We start from the raw sequence: 17,439 nt of genomic DNA, 5'->3' as shown, positions 1-17,439 counted from the left end.
GTATCCTTGGGTCTAAAATGGGTCTCTTGTATGCAGCATTTAACTGGATCATATTTCTTAATCCATTCTGCCAATCTGTATCTTTTAATTGGTGAGTTAGTTGTTAACTTCCAAATTTATTACTATGAAGGCATTTCTAGAATCTACCATCTTATCCTTTGGATTTTATTTGTTATATCTATATATTTTTCCCTTTTTATCCTTCAGGTCACCCTTACTGGTACTCTTCAATTCTGTGCCCTCCTCTGATCTCCCTCTCGATTTTTTTTCAGCCAACAGAACTCCCTTTAGGATTTCTTGCAGGGCTGGTCTCTTGTTGACAAATTCTCTCAGCATTGTTTGTCTGTGAAATTTTGAATCTCTCATTTTTGAAGGAAAGTTTAGGTGGGTACATAATTATTGGTGGGAAGTCTTTCTCTTGCAGGATCTTAATTTATCATACCACTGCCTCCTCACCTTCATAGTATCTGTTGAGTAGTCCAAACTCAGTCTTATGTGGTTTCCCTTGTATATAGATCACTTGTAGATCACTTCTCTCTTGCAGGATATTTTGCTTCTCTTCAACATTTGACAGACTCATTATTATGTGTCTTGGAGTAGGCCTATTTGGATTTATTCTATTTGTGGTTCATTGGGCTTCTTTCATTTGCATATTTATATCTTTTATAAGGGTTGGAAAGTTTTCCCCCATTATCTCCTTAACTAATCTTTCTAGCTCTTTATTAGTATCCTTCTGGGACAATGATAATTCTTATATTTGTGTGCTTCATTTTGTCCATCATTTCCCTGAGATCCAATTCAAATTTTTCCTTTTTTTATTCTGTCATTTGTTCTTTTGTGCATTCTACATCAATTGTCCTGCCTTCTGGTTCACTTGTTCTTTCTTCTGCCTCTTCAAATCTGCTGTTGTTTGTATATAGTATATTTTTTATTTGGTCTATAGAATCATTGATCTCTGTGATACCTGCTATTTTTCTATTTTTTCTTTCAAATTCTTCTTTGTGCTCATCTAGTGTCTTCTTGATCTCCTCTATGTCATTAACCAGCCCAGTGAACCTATTTAATAGAGATGTATGAACCTTTTTGATTAGTTGTTCCAAAGACTGTGTCTCCTCTGGTGTTTTAATTCGGTCATTAGACTGGGTTATATCTGTCTGCACTTTCATATGCTTTGTGATTTTCTGTTGCCTTTGAGCCATGTTATTATGTTGATAGGGTTACTTTGGATGTGGATTTCCTTCATCAGTCTAAAGTTTTGTATTTTCACAAAGGTCATACAGCAAGGTGTGGGGCTTGATGTGGGCCATAGCAGGGCAGAGACAGGTTGCACTACAGAGCTAGGCATGGGGCAGGGGTTCTATGCTGGTGGCTGGGAGCATAGGGTATGGAGCCTAGGGCTGTGTGGGGCACAGCGTGGGGGCTGTGGGGACAGGGTACAGCTTGGGCAGGCCTCAGACCACAGGGGCAGGGTGTAGCATGGGGAATATAGAGACAGATCAGAGCAGGAGGCAGACGGAGGGGTGTGGTATGGGTACACAAGGCTGGTATGCAGACAGGGAACTGGTGTGCGCATGGACCATGGGAGCTGTGATTGTCTGTGTGCAGAGACTGTGTGTGGGGGTTGAGGGAGATGTGTGCAGTGCAGCAGGTGTTGTGGGTGCTGGGATGGGGCTGGTGGGGTGTGGCTGTGGGGCTGAGACAGAGGCATATGTGTGCACAGGCCAGGGGGTGGAGGGGTTGGGAGGTGGATGCAAGCCTGTGCAAGGGAGTAATGGAGATCATTAAAACCTACAAATTTAAGTTGTAAAATGTCTAAGATTGCATATGCAGGTGAATATTATTGTTAAATTAAGAAGCTATTTAATAAACACATAGTTATTACTATGTTCCTAAGAAGATAGCTTTTTTAAAAAATTAAAAATTTAAGCAAGAGCAGGAAATGAAAAGCACATAAATGGGAGAGGAAGAAGTGAAACTTTCCCTTTTTGTAGATAATATGATCCTATATACAGAAAATCCTGAATAATCCATAACAAAACTGCTAGAACGGATAAACTAATTCAGCAAAGTGGTGGGATACAAGATCAACACTAAAAATCCATAGTATTACCTATACTAGTAATAAAAAATCTGAATAAGAAATCAAGAAAATAATTCAATTTAAATTATCAGCTAAAATAATAAAATATTAGGAGAGGATCGTGGGAAGACGGCAGAGTAGGGGGATCCTGGACTCAGTTCTTTCTCCAAAACAATTATTAAATAGGCAAGAACTGTCTGAAATAACTATTCTGAAACTCCAGAGGCCAGAATAATACTATATAGCATCCAGGAAGAGCAGGAGAAAGAGATTGGTAAATTACAGTAAAGAATAGTAAACTGTTCACGTAGTGTGGTGGCTATCAGAATCTGTCTCTCTCATAGCTGGCTGTGATGGGTCCAGCCCCTGACTAGCTCACTGATGACAGAAAGGGGCATAAAAATCCCCTGCTCCAAGTCAATGGTTGGGCACAGCAGACAATAATTATGACTTTTCATTAGCAAATTTGGATCACTAGGGGCTCACTCTGAGGGCAGCCATTGAAACAGACAAAGTTGGTGACAGCCATTGTTTCAACCCAACCTGAAGAGGGGTGCAGCAATGGAGACTTAAAGAGACTATACTTCCTTAGGTTGCAGGGGATAGTTAATTAAAAGACTGCATTGGCTGGGCAGGCCAGGGAAACTCAGCTTTGGGAAGCCATCAGAGAAACTCTTGGCACCTTTCCTGATTCCCTTCCCAGGGCACTTTGGAACTGGTCTGTGCTTCCTTTGTGGGCCCCTGGCTCTGTTTCACTAGGAACAACTGATACGGAAAAGTCTTTTCTGGCATGTCCTTACTCCCAGAAATTGCCACCCAGGCAAAAGCAGCCTGAGACAACCAAAGGTCATAAACTATACAGGTGGCCAGTCTTGGGCAAAGCCAGGTCAGCTTCAAATACTTGAGAGATGGAGATCTATCACTTGGAAAACACAGAGAACAATAAAAAAAACTGTGAATGAGAGAACTCTAGGACAGCCAGAAAGAAAAGCTGAAGACAAGATACAGGCCCCAAAAGACAGGAAAAGCCCTGCACACTGCACTCGCGTTAGGCAGACCTTCCTTACAGGGGGGCTGAAGCTGGAGAAAATCTCTGTCTTATTGCCAACTAATTAAAAAATCAAGAAACAGATATCTAAGGGAATAAATCCCAGAGTAAACATTTAAAAACATTAAAATGTATAATGTGCAACAAAAGAATATAAGACAAAGGAAGAGGATGATGGCCCATACAAAAAGGACAAAAATCCAGAAAACACCAATGAAGAAGATCAGAATGTGTACATACCAAACAAAATCTTGAAGAAAATATCATAAAAATGCTCATGGAGATGCAGGAAAATACAGAAAAATAACTTAAAGGATATTAGGAAAACAATGGTGAATAGGAGTGTCTTAGTAAAATGATAGAAATACTAAAAAGTCACAAAACAGAACTACTGGAGTTGAAGAACACACAATAACTGAAATGAAAGATGTTCAGGAAGGTTCGAAGAGCAGATTGGAGCTGGCAGAGGAAAGATTCAGTGAACTCAAAGACAAAACACTTGAAATGAGACAGACTGAGGAGCCAAAGAACGAAGAATTATTGAAAGTGAAAATACCCTGAGACAGTTCTGGAACTACATCAAGCATACCAATATACGCATTATGGGTGTTTCAGAAGGAGAAGAAAAAATGGAGCCAAAGGAATACTCAAAGAAATAATGGCAGAGAACTTCCCAAACATAGCAAATACATGAATATGCATAGCCAAGAAACCCAGAGAACACCGAACAGGATAAACATGAAGGATAATGCATCCTGTCATATATTGATCACACTACTGAATACAAAGGACAAGAGAGAGTTTGGAAAGCTACAAAAGAAAAGCAATGTGTTATGGACAAGGGAGTCCCTATTATATCGAGTTTCAATTTCTCATCAGAAAACAGGGAGACAAGAAGTCAGTGGGTTGATGCAAGAAAACAATGGAAGCCAACAATTTTATATCTGGGGAAACTTTCTTTGAAAATGGGGAGAGATGAAAACATTCCCGGACAAAAAAAAGCTGAGGGAGGTCATAATCATGGAGTTTTTCAGACTGAAAGGACAGGACACTAAACAGTGATCAAAGGGCATGAAGAAATAAAGACCTGCAGGAAAGAGAACCATTTGGGTAATTATAAATGCCACTATTATTGTATTTATTGTTAAATTGTTACACAATTTCTTAATTCCTATGTGTGCTAAAACGCAAATGCTTAAAAGGTAATGTTAATCTTTGTTGCTGGAAATACAATGTACAAAGATATAAGTGATAACAAGTACAATAAAAGATGGGGGGGAAGGGATATAGGAAAACTATGTACATATGCTATTGAAGTTAAGTTGGTATCAAACTAAATTTGATTGCTATATATTTAGGACCTTAAACCTCATTGTAACCATAAGGAAAATGGATTAATAAGCATTTCCATAAAGAAATAAGAAAGCACATAATATAGTATAACACTGTGCTGGGTTGAAATTGCCATATACCCCAGAAAAGCCATGTTTTCGTTCCTAATTCAGTCTTGTGGGGCCAGACCTATTGTTTAGAGGGAAACTTTGATTAGATTGTTTCCATGGAGATGTGACACACCCAGTTGGGGTGTGACCTTTGATTAGATGGAGATATGACTGCCCATTCAAGGTGGATCTTGATTAGTTCTCCTCTAAAAGGAGAAACATTTTGGAGGAAGCTTAGATGCTTGGAGAACAATTGTTTCAGAGGTGACAGAGATGCAGACATTTGGAGATGCTTGGAGTGCCAACAGAGAGTTGCAGATACCTAGACATAGATGTTTGGAGGTGCAGAGCTCTGCAGATGTTGCCATATGCCTTCACACGAGGTGCTAAACAAGCAGAACCCAGAATTGTGTCCCAGAGAAGCTAAGTAAAGGCCCACAGACACCTAGAAAGAAAACCACTGGCATTAGAAGTAGTAAGCAATGGATCCAGGAACAAGGACCAGCAGACACCAGCCGTATGCCATCCCATGTGATAGACATTGGCCTTTTGAATTAAGGCATCTTTCTGTGGATGCCTTAGTTTGGACATTTTTATGGCTGTAGAACTGTAAACTTGCAACTTAATAAATTCCCTTTTTAAAGTCCATTCTGTTTCTGGTATATTGTATTCTGGCAGCATTTAGCAAACTAACACAAACACCACAAAATATCAAAATTAAAAAGTAGGCAGTAATGGGAGAATTAAGGGACAAAAATGATATAAATAGAAAATGGCCAAAGAAACTTCTGTATTGTCAGTAATGACTTTATAGATTAATGGATTAAACTCTCCAGTCAAAAGACAGCATGTGCTGATAAATTAGACAACCTAACGATATGGACAAATTCTTGGAAATACATAAACTGCCTATATTAAATCATAAAGAATTAGTATATCTGATCAAAATTATTACTAGTAAAAACATTCAGTCAGTAATCAGAAACCTTCCCTCAAAGAAAATCGCAACACCAGATGGCTTCACAGGGAAATTCGATCAAACATTTAAAGAAGACATAGTTCCAATGCTTCTCAACCTCTTCCAGAAAAGTAAAGAGGAAGGACCACTTCTAATTCATTCTATAAATCCAATATCACCGTTCATACCAAATCCAGATAAAGATACCACAAGAAAAGAAAACTACAGACCAACTTATGAATATAGATGTAAAAATCCTCAATAAAATACTAGCAAACTGAATTTAAAAATATAGTATAAGAATTATATATACATACACCAGAACCAAATAGAATTTATCTCAGATATGAAAGGTTGGTTCAACATAAGAAAATAAATTAATGTAATACAACCCATTAAAGCAATGAAGGAAAAAACCTAGATGATCATCTCAATTGATGCAGAAAAGGCAAAATACAGCACCACTTCTTGAGAAAAATACTTAGAACACCAGAAAAAGAAGGAATCATCCTCAACATGAACAAGGGCACATATGAAAAGCCCACAGCCAACATCCTACTTAATGGTAGAAGATTTAAGCCTTTCGTCTGAAGTCAGGAACAGGTCAAGGAACCCACTATGTACCACTGTTTGCCAACATTGTGCTGGAAGTTCTTGCTAGTGCAGTGAGGGAAGAAACTAATTAAAAGGCATCTGAATCAGAAAGGAAGGAGTATATTTGCAGATGATATGATCTTACATACAGAAAATCCTGAAAAACCCACAATTAAAGTTCCAAGAACTGATAAATGAATTCAGCAAAATAGCGAGGTACAAAATCATCACCCAAAAGGCAGAAAGAAGGGCTCGTGTGGTAGGTTACTGGGTTGTATTTATGGTACAGTATCAGAGTTGAAACTTCTGTGACTGAGTCCCTAGCATAGCTTAGGGTCTGGCAATACTGTCTAGTTGTGGCATCATGAGTGTTGGCCTCATAAAGTCTCCTTTTGTTGTATTTCTATTATGTTTCACTTACAACTTCACAATAAATAACACTGTGAAACCTAGTTTCATTAGTCCTCTATTCCCTGAAGAACAACAAAAATACCTTAAGACACATAGTTAATGCAACATTTTAGCTCCAAATAGGATGTATTTTTTTCAAATAAGCATAGTAATTTCAAAAGTCTTCATTTCAAATTTGTCACTGACTATACTATATAACATCAATTATTTCAAATTATGTTTTTAAATTACAGAATTTTAGGTCCAAAAGTAACACTAGATTTTACGTCATCAATTTTATGTCATAATTTTAAAAGGCATAAATTAGGAATCCCAGGTACATTTTGTGATCTTCCCAAGGATATACTGCTCTAAATCAATTTACCAGAAATTGGAACTCAAGGGTTCTGATAGCCAAAAGGAAATGAGGAAATGTTAGTGGGAAGGAGGCAGTGAGAGGGGAAAAGGGGTATAGGGGAGAAACAGAAATAGATAGAAAGGGAGAAAGAGAGAGAGACTATACAAATGTGATATAAAAAACTAGCAACTTGAGAAAGTCATTTCAGTGCCTACTCAGAGGAAGCATATTTTAATTTTGGTTTTACTTTATCACCAATATATGCATAGATATCCTTCTAGATTGATATATGAAACAACTCTATCCTTTAACATAGAGTATAAATATCAGCATAGTATAAGGTCAGCCCTGTTTTAATAAAGAATATTGGTTTTCTTGGAAAGTGTTGGAATAATGAAAGTGTTGAAAGGTAGACATTATTAGCAAGATGCCAAGAATCTCTATGGGCCCTGCAAGGAGAACAGGTACATATCAAATATGTTTACACTGAAATACTCATCTTACAGTATATATAAAATTAAAGATTATGGTGCAGATTAATTTAATTTAAAGCACTTAAACAAATCCCTAACTCACTGTAAGAGCTCAACACATATTAAGTGCTTTTATATGACAAGTGATAGAGGGGATAGATAGATAGAACGTGATTATGCAAAATGTTGCTCTTTATTGTGGTAAAATGTCAAGGCTCCTTTTTTGAAATATGTAATTAGTTTTCTCTGTTCAATTTCTTAATAGAATGTTTTTTATTAAAGAAAAGCTTTTGATTTTAAACAAATATATACTGTTTCATTTTTATTATACTGCTACATCCTTTTAGATAAATAATCAGATTATAAGTTTATTCAAGGTAGTTTAAAGAGAAAAGATAAATTTTTTGGCAGGATAGAGAAGCATCACATGGAATCAAAGGCAGGAAGTACAGCTAGATAACATCACAATCTGTAACTAAGAATTAAATATCAAGGTGAGCCATGGTGGCTCAGCAGGCAGAGTTCTCGGCTGCCATGCTGGAGACCTGGGTTCGATTCCCAGTGCCTGCCCATGCAAATAAATGAATAAATATATATATATATATATAAATAAATATATATATAAATAAATAAATAAAAGAGAACTAAATATCAGAAATCCAGAATGTTCCTAGTTCCATGTTGGCTTAGATTTAGCCCATCCATTTTTTCCTTTACTCCCGATTTTCAAAAGTTCACAATTCAGAGCTCCAAGAGACACTAATGGAGTCTACCATTTTCAATTCCTATTCCCCAAATCGAACATTTTCTTGGCCTTTGTGAGTCAGTTGACCACCTTAAGTAGTTAATCCTACTTAAACAGCTTCTACCAGGGGATGGGAGTCCATGGCCTGCTGCCCAGTGTGTTAGAGCAGAGTTCCTAAAACAGAGACAGAAGGAAATTCTCTAAGAATATGTGATTGAAAATCATTGTACAATCAGTGTATAAGAGGAAAGGTCTTGCTTTAGAGAAACCAAAGGGTTAAATCATTCTCTTCAGCTTACTCTCTGAGTCGTAAGGGCACTTCTCATTTGACATTACTCATGTATTATTTTAGACTTGCAAGATAAAAAATTCATAACCTTGCTTTGAAAGGATAGAAATCCAATTAGCTATTTCATAAAAGTCCATATTCAGAGAATAATCATTTCTTGACACACCATCAATGTCAAATTTATACAACATAGTTATAGGGCAGTAATTCCTATATAGAAATTATATTTTTGATTTTGTTTCCTTAAACAGATTTCCTTTGCATGAATATTCCCATATCAAAGCACATGTATAGTTCTTTATGCAATTTTATTGGAATATAGTCACATATCATATAATCATACAAGCAATGCAATCAATGGCTCATAGTATCATCACATAGTTGTGCATTCATCACCACAATCAATTCCAGAAAACTTCTGTTAATTCAAAAAAAAAATACAAACGAAAAGAACACCAAAATCCCAAACCCTTCATACTCCCTATTATTTATTTATTTATTGTCTTTATTTTCTTACTCATCTGGCCATATACTAGATAAAGGGAATATCAGTCACAAGATTTTCACAATCACACAGTCACACTATAAAAGCCGTCTAGTTATATGATCATCATCAATAATCAAGGCTACTGGATTACAGTTCAACAGCTTCAAGTAATTTCTTCTAGCTATTCTAATAAACCAGAAACTAAAAAAGGATATCTATATAATACTTAAGAATAACCTCCAGAATGACATCTCAACTCTATTTGAAATCTCTTAGCCACTGAAACTTTATTTTGTTTCATTTCTTTTCTCCATTTTGGTCAAGAAGGCTTTCTCAACCCCATGATGCCAGGGCTGGGCTCATTCCAGACAGTCATGTCCCACATTGCCAGGGATATTTACACCCCTAGGAACCATGTCCCATATAGCCAGGGAGGATAGTGAGCTTATTTTCAGAATTGGCTTAGAGAGAGAGAGATTACATCTGAGTAGCAGAAAAAGTTCTCTGGGGAAGACTCTTAGGCATATTTATATGTAGGTTTATCTTCTCCTTTGCAGGAATAAGTTTCATAAGGGCAAGCTCCAAAATTGAAGGCTTGGCTTATCAAACTGGTAGTCCTTAATCCTTGAGAGAATATCAGAATACTCTGGGTGGGGAAATTTAATATCTCTACCTTTTTTCCCCAGTCCCTCAAGGGGACTTTGCAACTACTTTTTAAATTTCTGCCCAGGGTCATACACGGTGGCTCAGTGGTAGAATTCTCAGATGCCATGCCAGAGACCCGGGTTCAATTCTTGGAGCCTGCCCATGAAAAAAAAAATCATCTATTTTCTGCCCAGATTATTCTGGGTTGTATAGGGTATTACATTAATCTATACAAGATAACAAGCTCTCATTCCCTATTCAAGGTTTCATATAATTGTTGTTTGAATAAACTAGCCATACAGGTTACATTAGATAGCATGACACAGAAAATATATATTTTGTATAAAATAAACATATCTTCCTTTGGTCTTACACAGAAGTTGAAGTTTTAAAATATAATCAATATCACCCTTTACCCTATATTCTGATTCTCTTAGTCCTAACCAAATTGGCTTCATTCATATCCCTAATTAAAGTCTAATCCCTTTTTCAGCTCCTTTAACAGTTGCTGTATGGGGCAATGTGCTTTCATAGCTGCAGAACTCTAGCTCTGAGACTCAGGTGTCACACAGATACCCAGAGTACCAGGAACTGACCAGATTATACACAAAGAGCTCAGCATCTCAGAATTTATAAACAATAGTTAAAACTCAGGAATAGATGTTATTGCTGTAAGAGCTTACAATCTAGGAACTCTTAGAATAAACCATATTGAACAGTCTATGCTCCTTAATTGCTGATTGCCCAATCTCTGCTCACTTTCTATCACCTGATAACCTACACTCTTGAATTCAATTCTCAGAGTTTGCACAATATATATAGTCCATATTAGTGAGGCCTTACAATATTTGCCTTTTTGTTTCTGGTTTATGTTCACTCAGCATAATGTCCTCAAATTTCATTCACCTAGTTGCATGCCTCACAACTTCATTCCTTCTTCCAGCTACTCAATATTCCCTTATATGTATAAACCATAGTTTGCTATTCCTTTCATCAATTGATGTACGCTTAGGCCCCATTCATCCATTGTAAATTGTGAATGCTACCACCATAAACACCAGCATACAAATGCTTTCAGTTCTTTCAAAGATTTATCTAACAACAGGGTTGTAGGTTCATATGGTAACCTTATACTTAGCCTTCTGTAGAACCACAACTCTACCCTCCAGAGGAGCTGCACCATTCTATTCCCTACCAACAGTGAATAGGTACATCTCTCCATGTTTACTCCGGCACTTGTATCTTTTTGCTTATTTTTAAAATAATTTGATTCACACCCCATGCAATCCTTTCTAAGTAAGCCATTAATGGCTCCCACTATAACCACATAGTTATGCATTCACCACCACAATCTATATGAGGACATTTTCATTTCTTTTGCAAAGAAAAAATAAGAGGGAAAAAATGAGGAATTAAAAAACAAAAAGAAATACCACCACCACCAAGAATCCCATATCCTTCCCTTATATCTCCCTCTCATTGATATTTAGCTTTGGTGTATTGCCTTTGTTACAATTAATGGAAGCATATTACAATGTTACTGTTAACTACAAACTTTAGTTTTCATTGATTATATTTTTTTCCATATACCATCCCATTCTCAACACATGGCAATGCTGACATTCATTTGTTCTCCCTCATGTAAAAACTTTCTTCTATATTGTGCATTGAATCTCCATCCTTGCCCACTCTAGGTTTCACTAAGTTACATAGTCCCAGTTCTTATCCTATATCTTACACACATAGTTTTAAATAGGTAAAAATGGAAATAAAAAAGAGAAAATGAAATCTTTGAGTTCTACAATTATTTGTTGATGTTGTTTGATGTGCTATCTTCCTGCCATTAATTGCTTTCCTCCATCAACAATTTTAAAGCAATTTATAAACCCATAGATAAAAATAAAGGCTAGAGGGTTATGCAATGATGCTTTAGTGGCCGAATTTTCACTTGTCATGCCGGAGACCCGGGTTTGATTTCTGGTGCCTGTCTATGCTTGGGGGCAGGAGGGGGGTTAAATAACAGATAGAAAAAATTATGACATCCAGATAATGATGGGAATTTACTATTCCCTGGAGTTCCATCCTCTCATTTTGTCTCTCTCCCTAGTCTCCCCTGGGAATACCAAATATTCTCATGACTCTAAAATTTATCTGTTGAATAGCAAAATTATTTTTATCCTGTATTTCCTGAATTCCATATGTATATTTCCAGCTAGTCACTGAAACTGAGCATGCCACAATATCCTTTCCTCTACTTCTCTCTCTCTTCCCCTCTTTCTTTCCCCAACATTAATTCTCCTTCAATGTCAATTTCATTCAAGATTTTTATGATATACCTGTTTAACCCAACAAAAATACCAACCCCATTTCAATAGGTTTTTGGGACCCAGAAATCTCCCTAGGTGATACTGATATGTGGTTAAGCTTAAAAATTACTGAATTATGTCTAATGTTGATATGTTTTTCATTTCTGATAAGCCAATTGGATCATAAAGAATGGATTTAAATTAACCCTACTAATGATGAACAAATTCTTTTTATTTGTTTTTACTTGATACAAGTAATTGACTATTCAGAAAATAATGATGTCCCCAGAACTGTGCTTGTTCTATTCTTAGTACAAGTATTCAAAGCAAGATTAAAAACACTGTTCTTGTCTTTGAGGCATTTCTAATACAATTAGTGCCATATATAGGTAGGACATGATGGTATATAATGAAATCTGAATTAGATGGTACATGCAACAATAAATGATGCATTAGAAGAGGTGTAACTTAAATTGAGTGCAAAGTCTATTGAGGCTTCACAGAGGAGTCATAGCTACGATTTACATAGCTGTGATGAAGACTAAAAGGAATTCACAGCAAAAATAACAAGAGGATACCTAAAAAATAGATTAGTAGTGTTTGCTGGGGAGACAAGAAGGAAAATAGTGTAACGAAAGAAAGTTCACATTGGAGAGGAGAGGGGCATAAATTATTTTTAGATAAGTTGATAATGGATCTTATTCAATAAATTATTGCAATTTATTTTCATCATATTTTGAAAACATTTAACAATCAAAGGAGTCAATAAAAGTGTATGCAAAAACCTTCAAATATTGGCGTATTGAACATTTTTGTTCAGCAAAATTATGTTTAATATTATTTATCTATTAAGTATCATTTCACACTGACTATGTCAGTTTTTGAAATACATTGCTACCTCGTTTGTTTGTCATGTGGGCAAGTGCATGTGAGACTTGGTTTCTTATTTTTTCCCAGTGTTAACGCTGATGACAGTTTTCCTGGAGTACATTCTAGAAGGCTGCGGAATGGAGAATACCAGAGAATATTTTTCGCAGAAGAAAGTTAATAAACTGTACCTTTTTATTTATTATCAGAAGAGGATTTATATTTCAAGGGATAGCCAAGGCACTTTAATGTAGAAGGCAGGGAAACAATAAGAAAGAGTGGGAAGGTTCAAATCGAAGATGGCATTCATAAATTAAGGGTGGGACCAAGGAAAATTTCAGTGATCCAAACATGTAAATCTAGTGGTGAAGTCAATTTATCCAGCTTCCTGGTCCATTCCTATTTGTAATTTATGCTTTTAATTTTGACTTAGACAGCAGCCATAAGTTTACTAAAAAATAAATATAAGATACTCTCTGGGTTTTGCCTTCAGGAATCAGACTGATTTCGCACATCTTTTCCTTGAACTGGATTAGACCTTTTGAAGATAAATATAACTACGGAATGGAAAAGAGATTGTTGAAGACATAATGTAACTAATCTTATCTTCAAAATTATTACCTTTTCTTGAGAAATAAAAATTATTTATCCTTGGAGTTTGGTGAAAATAAGAATACATTTTCTAAAAGTGCTGCTAAAAGCTTAGTAGTAAGTTTTATAAGAATTATATGGAAGTCCTGAAAAACAATAACTAGAAAAGAATAAGCAGAACAATAGCAATGTAGCTTTTGGCTTAAAAAAAAATAGAGACTTTGGGCGGGCCGCGGTGGCTCAGCGGGCAAGAGTGCTTGCCTGCCGTGCCGGAGGACTCCGGTTCGATTCCCGGCCCCAGCCCATGTAAAAAAAACAAACAAACAAACAAAATATAATAAAACAAGAAAATGTTTAAAAATGTTTCCCTTTCTTCCTCCCTTCCTTCCTTCCATCCTTCCTTCCTTCTCTGTCTTTCCTTCCTTTCCTCCCTCTCTCTTAAAAAAAAAAAAAATAGAGACTTTCATTTTTCCTGCTGTTGGAAACTCATATTAATGTTGTGACATTAAATCTTTTCCCCTAATACTGGAAACAAGGCAAGAATATCTGCTATCAACACATCTATTCAATATTCCTGCAGAAGTACCAGCCAATTCATTAACACCCAATAATTTGAAATACTTCTGCCATTGTTTGCAGACAGCATAATTGTGCACATGGAAAACTCTATGGGATATTTCAAAAAGTCAACAACTAATAAATGCATTTAACCAGATGCCTGTCAACATGTATGGTTTAAAAATTAATTGTATTTCTCTACAGTAGCAAGGAACAACCAGAGAATGCAACTAAAAGCATTTTATTTAACACAGCAGCAAAAAAAAACCATCAAATATATAGTAATAAATCAAATGAATGATGTACCAGATCTCTACCCTGAAAAGTATGAAATATCTTTGAGACAAATTTAAATGTACCTAAATAAATGGAAAGATAATAAATGCAAAGTTATGCCACATTCTTGAATTGGAAGACTTAAGATTATTAATTTGTCTGTTCTACCCAAATAGATCTACTCATTAAATTTTGTTATGATGTGGACCACTTGAAAGTCTATATATTGCTTCTGGGAATGCATACTGGTAAAACACTTTAGATGTGTATTTGGCATTTTCGTATAAAGTTAGAAATACACCTAATCATAAAACCATCAATTCCAAAGAGAAATGAAATGTATGTCTGCCAAAGGACTTAAACACCAGTCATCATGGCAGTCTTATTTCTAAAGTCATAATCTGCAAGCACTCCAAATATTCATTAACAATAGAATAAATAAATAAATGGTGATATATTCATGCAGTTGAATGAAACCTTTGTAAAAAGGAAAATACTGCTGGTGCTTACAAGAACATGGATGAATAGCAACAATATTATGTTGGAAATAAGACTTACTCAACTAATATGAAGTGAAAAAATAGAAAGCAAACTAAGCTATGGTAAGACAAATTATAACGTGGTTGACTCAGTGTAGGTACAGGGGAACTGACTAGAAAAAACATAACTGAATTTTCAGGGCTGATGTATGGTCTACATTTAATTAGATGGTGGTTACATAACTAAATGAGTATATATAATCGTCAAAATTCTGGCAATACTATGCATTTAAGATTTTGAATATATAAAGTACACCTACAATAAAAAATATTGCATAGCAAAAAACATTTTATTGTAATTTTTAAAGTGCCACAGTAAGAACAATAATGAATATTAACACATCTTAACATTCATCCACTCATTCTTTATTCAACAGGCATTTGTTTTGCATCTGCTCTGTGCTATGCACTGTTCTAGATGTGGCTGATACAGTCGTGAACAAAGTTTTATAATTTGATGTGGGAAGTCAGAGACTAAACTCTAGCAGAATAGACATGGAATAACAAATATATGTATATATTTATATACGTAAATTTGCAATATGTCTCTCTGTACTCACAAGTATACATATACTGGGTAATTGATAAAAGCTTTGAAGGAAAATAAAGAAGATGGACAGGGAGTGCCAATGTGTGTGTTTGGGGGTTTTGTTATTATAGATAGGATGGTGAGAAAAGTCCTTTCTGGTAATGTAGTATTTTAGCAAAAACCTAAAGAAATTGAGGGAGAAGGTAATGCAGATACCTGGAGACATATATTCTAGGTAGAGAACCAGAGGAAATAAGAAACTCAGAGACCTAGACATGGGAGTACCCTTGTGTTTCAGGAACATCAGGAAAGCTAGTGTGGGCATCATTAACTGATCAAGGGAAAACTCAAGAGCTAAGGCCTGGGAAATTGTGGTTGACCAGTTCTGCAGCACCTTGTAAAGCAATATAAAAACCATGGTGATCACCTTGAGTGTAGAAACACTATTGGAAATTTTTAATCAGAAAAGTATCATGAGATGGCTTAAATTTTTAAAAATATCATTCTAGAGTCTTGTTGAGAGTTGTTCTAGTTTGCTAACTGCCAGAATGCAACATACCAGAAATGGAATGGCTTTTAACAAGGGGAATTTAATGAGTTGCTAGTTTACAGTTCTAAGGCCAAGAATTAAAATAAGTCTGTAGAAAAGTCCAATCAAAGGCATCCAGGGAAAGATACCTTGGTTCAAGAAAGTTGATGAAGTTCAGGGTTTCTCTCTCAAATGAGAAGGCACATGGCGAACACAGTCAGGGCTTCTCTCTCAGCTGGAAGGGCACATGGCGAATACGGCGTCATCTGCTAGTTTACTCTCCTGGCTTCTGGTTTCATGAAACTCCCCAGGAGGCGTTTTCCTTGTTCATCTCCAATGGACTCTCTGCTTCGTGGTGCTGCAGCATTCTCTGCTCTCTCTGAATCTCTCATTCTCCAAAATATTTCCTCTTTTATAGGACTCCAATAAACCAATCAACACCCACCCAAATGGGTGGAGACATGACATCACCTAATCCAATTTTACAACCACCCTTGACTAAATCACATCAACCAGGGAGATGATCTCATTACAGTTTCAAATGTACAGTATTGAATAGGGATTATTCTACCTTTATGAAATGGGATTTGTATTAAAACATGGCTTTTCTTAGGGGACATGCTTCCTTTCAAACCAGTACAAGAGTGATTGTATATGGTAGGAAGAAACAAGACTAGAAGCAGGGAGATTATCTAAGGGGTTATTCTAGTATTTTCCAGGAGACAGATGGTGGTGGGGTGAGCAAGGATGATAGCAAACAAGGAGTTAAGAAAGTGGGAAGGTTCTGAATACATTTTCATGGCATTAATGGCAGATTTTGTTAATGGCTTATGAGAGAAATAAAGGAGTTAAAAATGCCTTTAAGACTTTGACCTGAGCTGTAGCTACTGTTAATGAGAGGGAAGACTTGGTTGGAAAAGATTTGGTGGTGAGTTAAGACCAGGAATGAGAAGTTCAGATCTATACTTATGAAGTTAGATGCTATAGTATAATGAAAAATGTGGCTGGTCTTTGTCCCTTATTTCTGGACAAGCAACTTTATGCCAGTTTGGAAGGATGTATGTACCCTAGAAAAGCCATGTTTTAATCCTAATTCCATTTTGTAAAGGCAGCTGTTTCTTCTAATCCCTATTCAGTACTGTATGTTTGAAACTTTAATTAGATCATCTTCCTGGAGATGTGACTCAGTCAAGAGTGATTTTTAAATTGGATTAGGTGGAGGCTTGTCTCTATCCATTCAGGTGGGTCTTGATTAGTTTACTGGAATCCTATAAAAGAGGAAACATTTTGGAGAAGAGGAGATTCAGAGAGAGCAGAGTAGAATGACATAGCCACGAGAAGCAGAGTCCATCAGCCAGCGACCTTTGGAGATGAAGAAGGAAAATGCCTGCTGAGGAGCTTCAGGAAACAGGAAGCCAAGAGAGAAAGCTAGCAGATGATGCCATGTTTGCCACATGCCCTTCCAGCTAAGAGAGAAACCCTGACTGCGTTTGCCATGTGCCTTCTCATTTGAGAGAGAAATCCCAAACTTTATCAGCCTTCTTGAACCAAGGTATCTTTCCCTGGATCCCTTTGATTGGACATTTCTATAGACTTGTTTTAATTGGGATATTTTCTCGGCCTTAGAACTGTAAACTAGCAACTTATTAAATTCTCCTTTTAAAAAGCCATCCTGTTCCTGGTATATTGCATTCTGGCAGCTAGCAAACTAGAACAAACCTCTAAATCTTTGGAT

The sequence above is a fragment of the Tamandua tetradactyla genome, chromosome 1 (genome assembly GCF_023851605.1).
Source record: "Tamandua tetradactyla isolate mTamTet1 chromosome 1, mTamTet1.pri, whole genome shotgun sequence".
Classification (NCBI taxonomy): domain Eukaryota; kingdom Metazoa; phylum Chordata; class Mammalia; order Pilosa; family Myrmecophagidae; genus Tamandua; species Tamandua tetradactyla.
Note: the sequence above shows the minus strand (reverse complement) of the source record.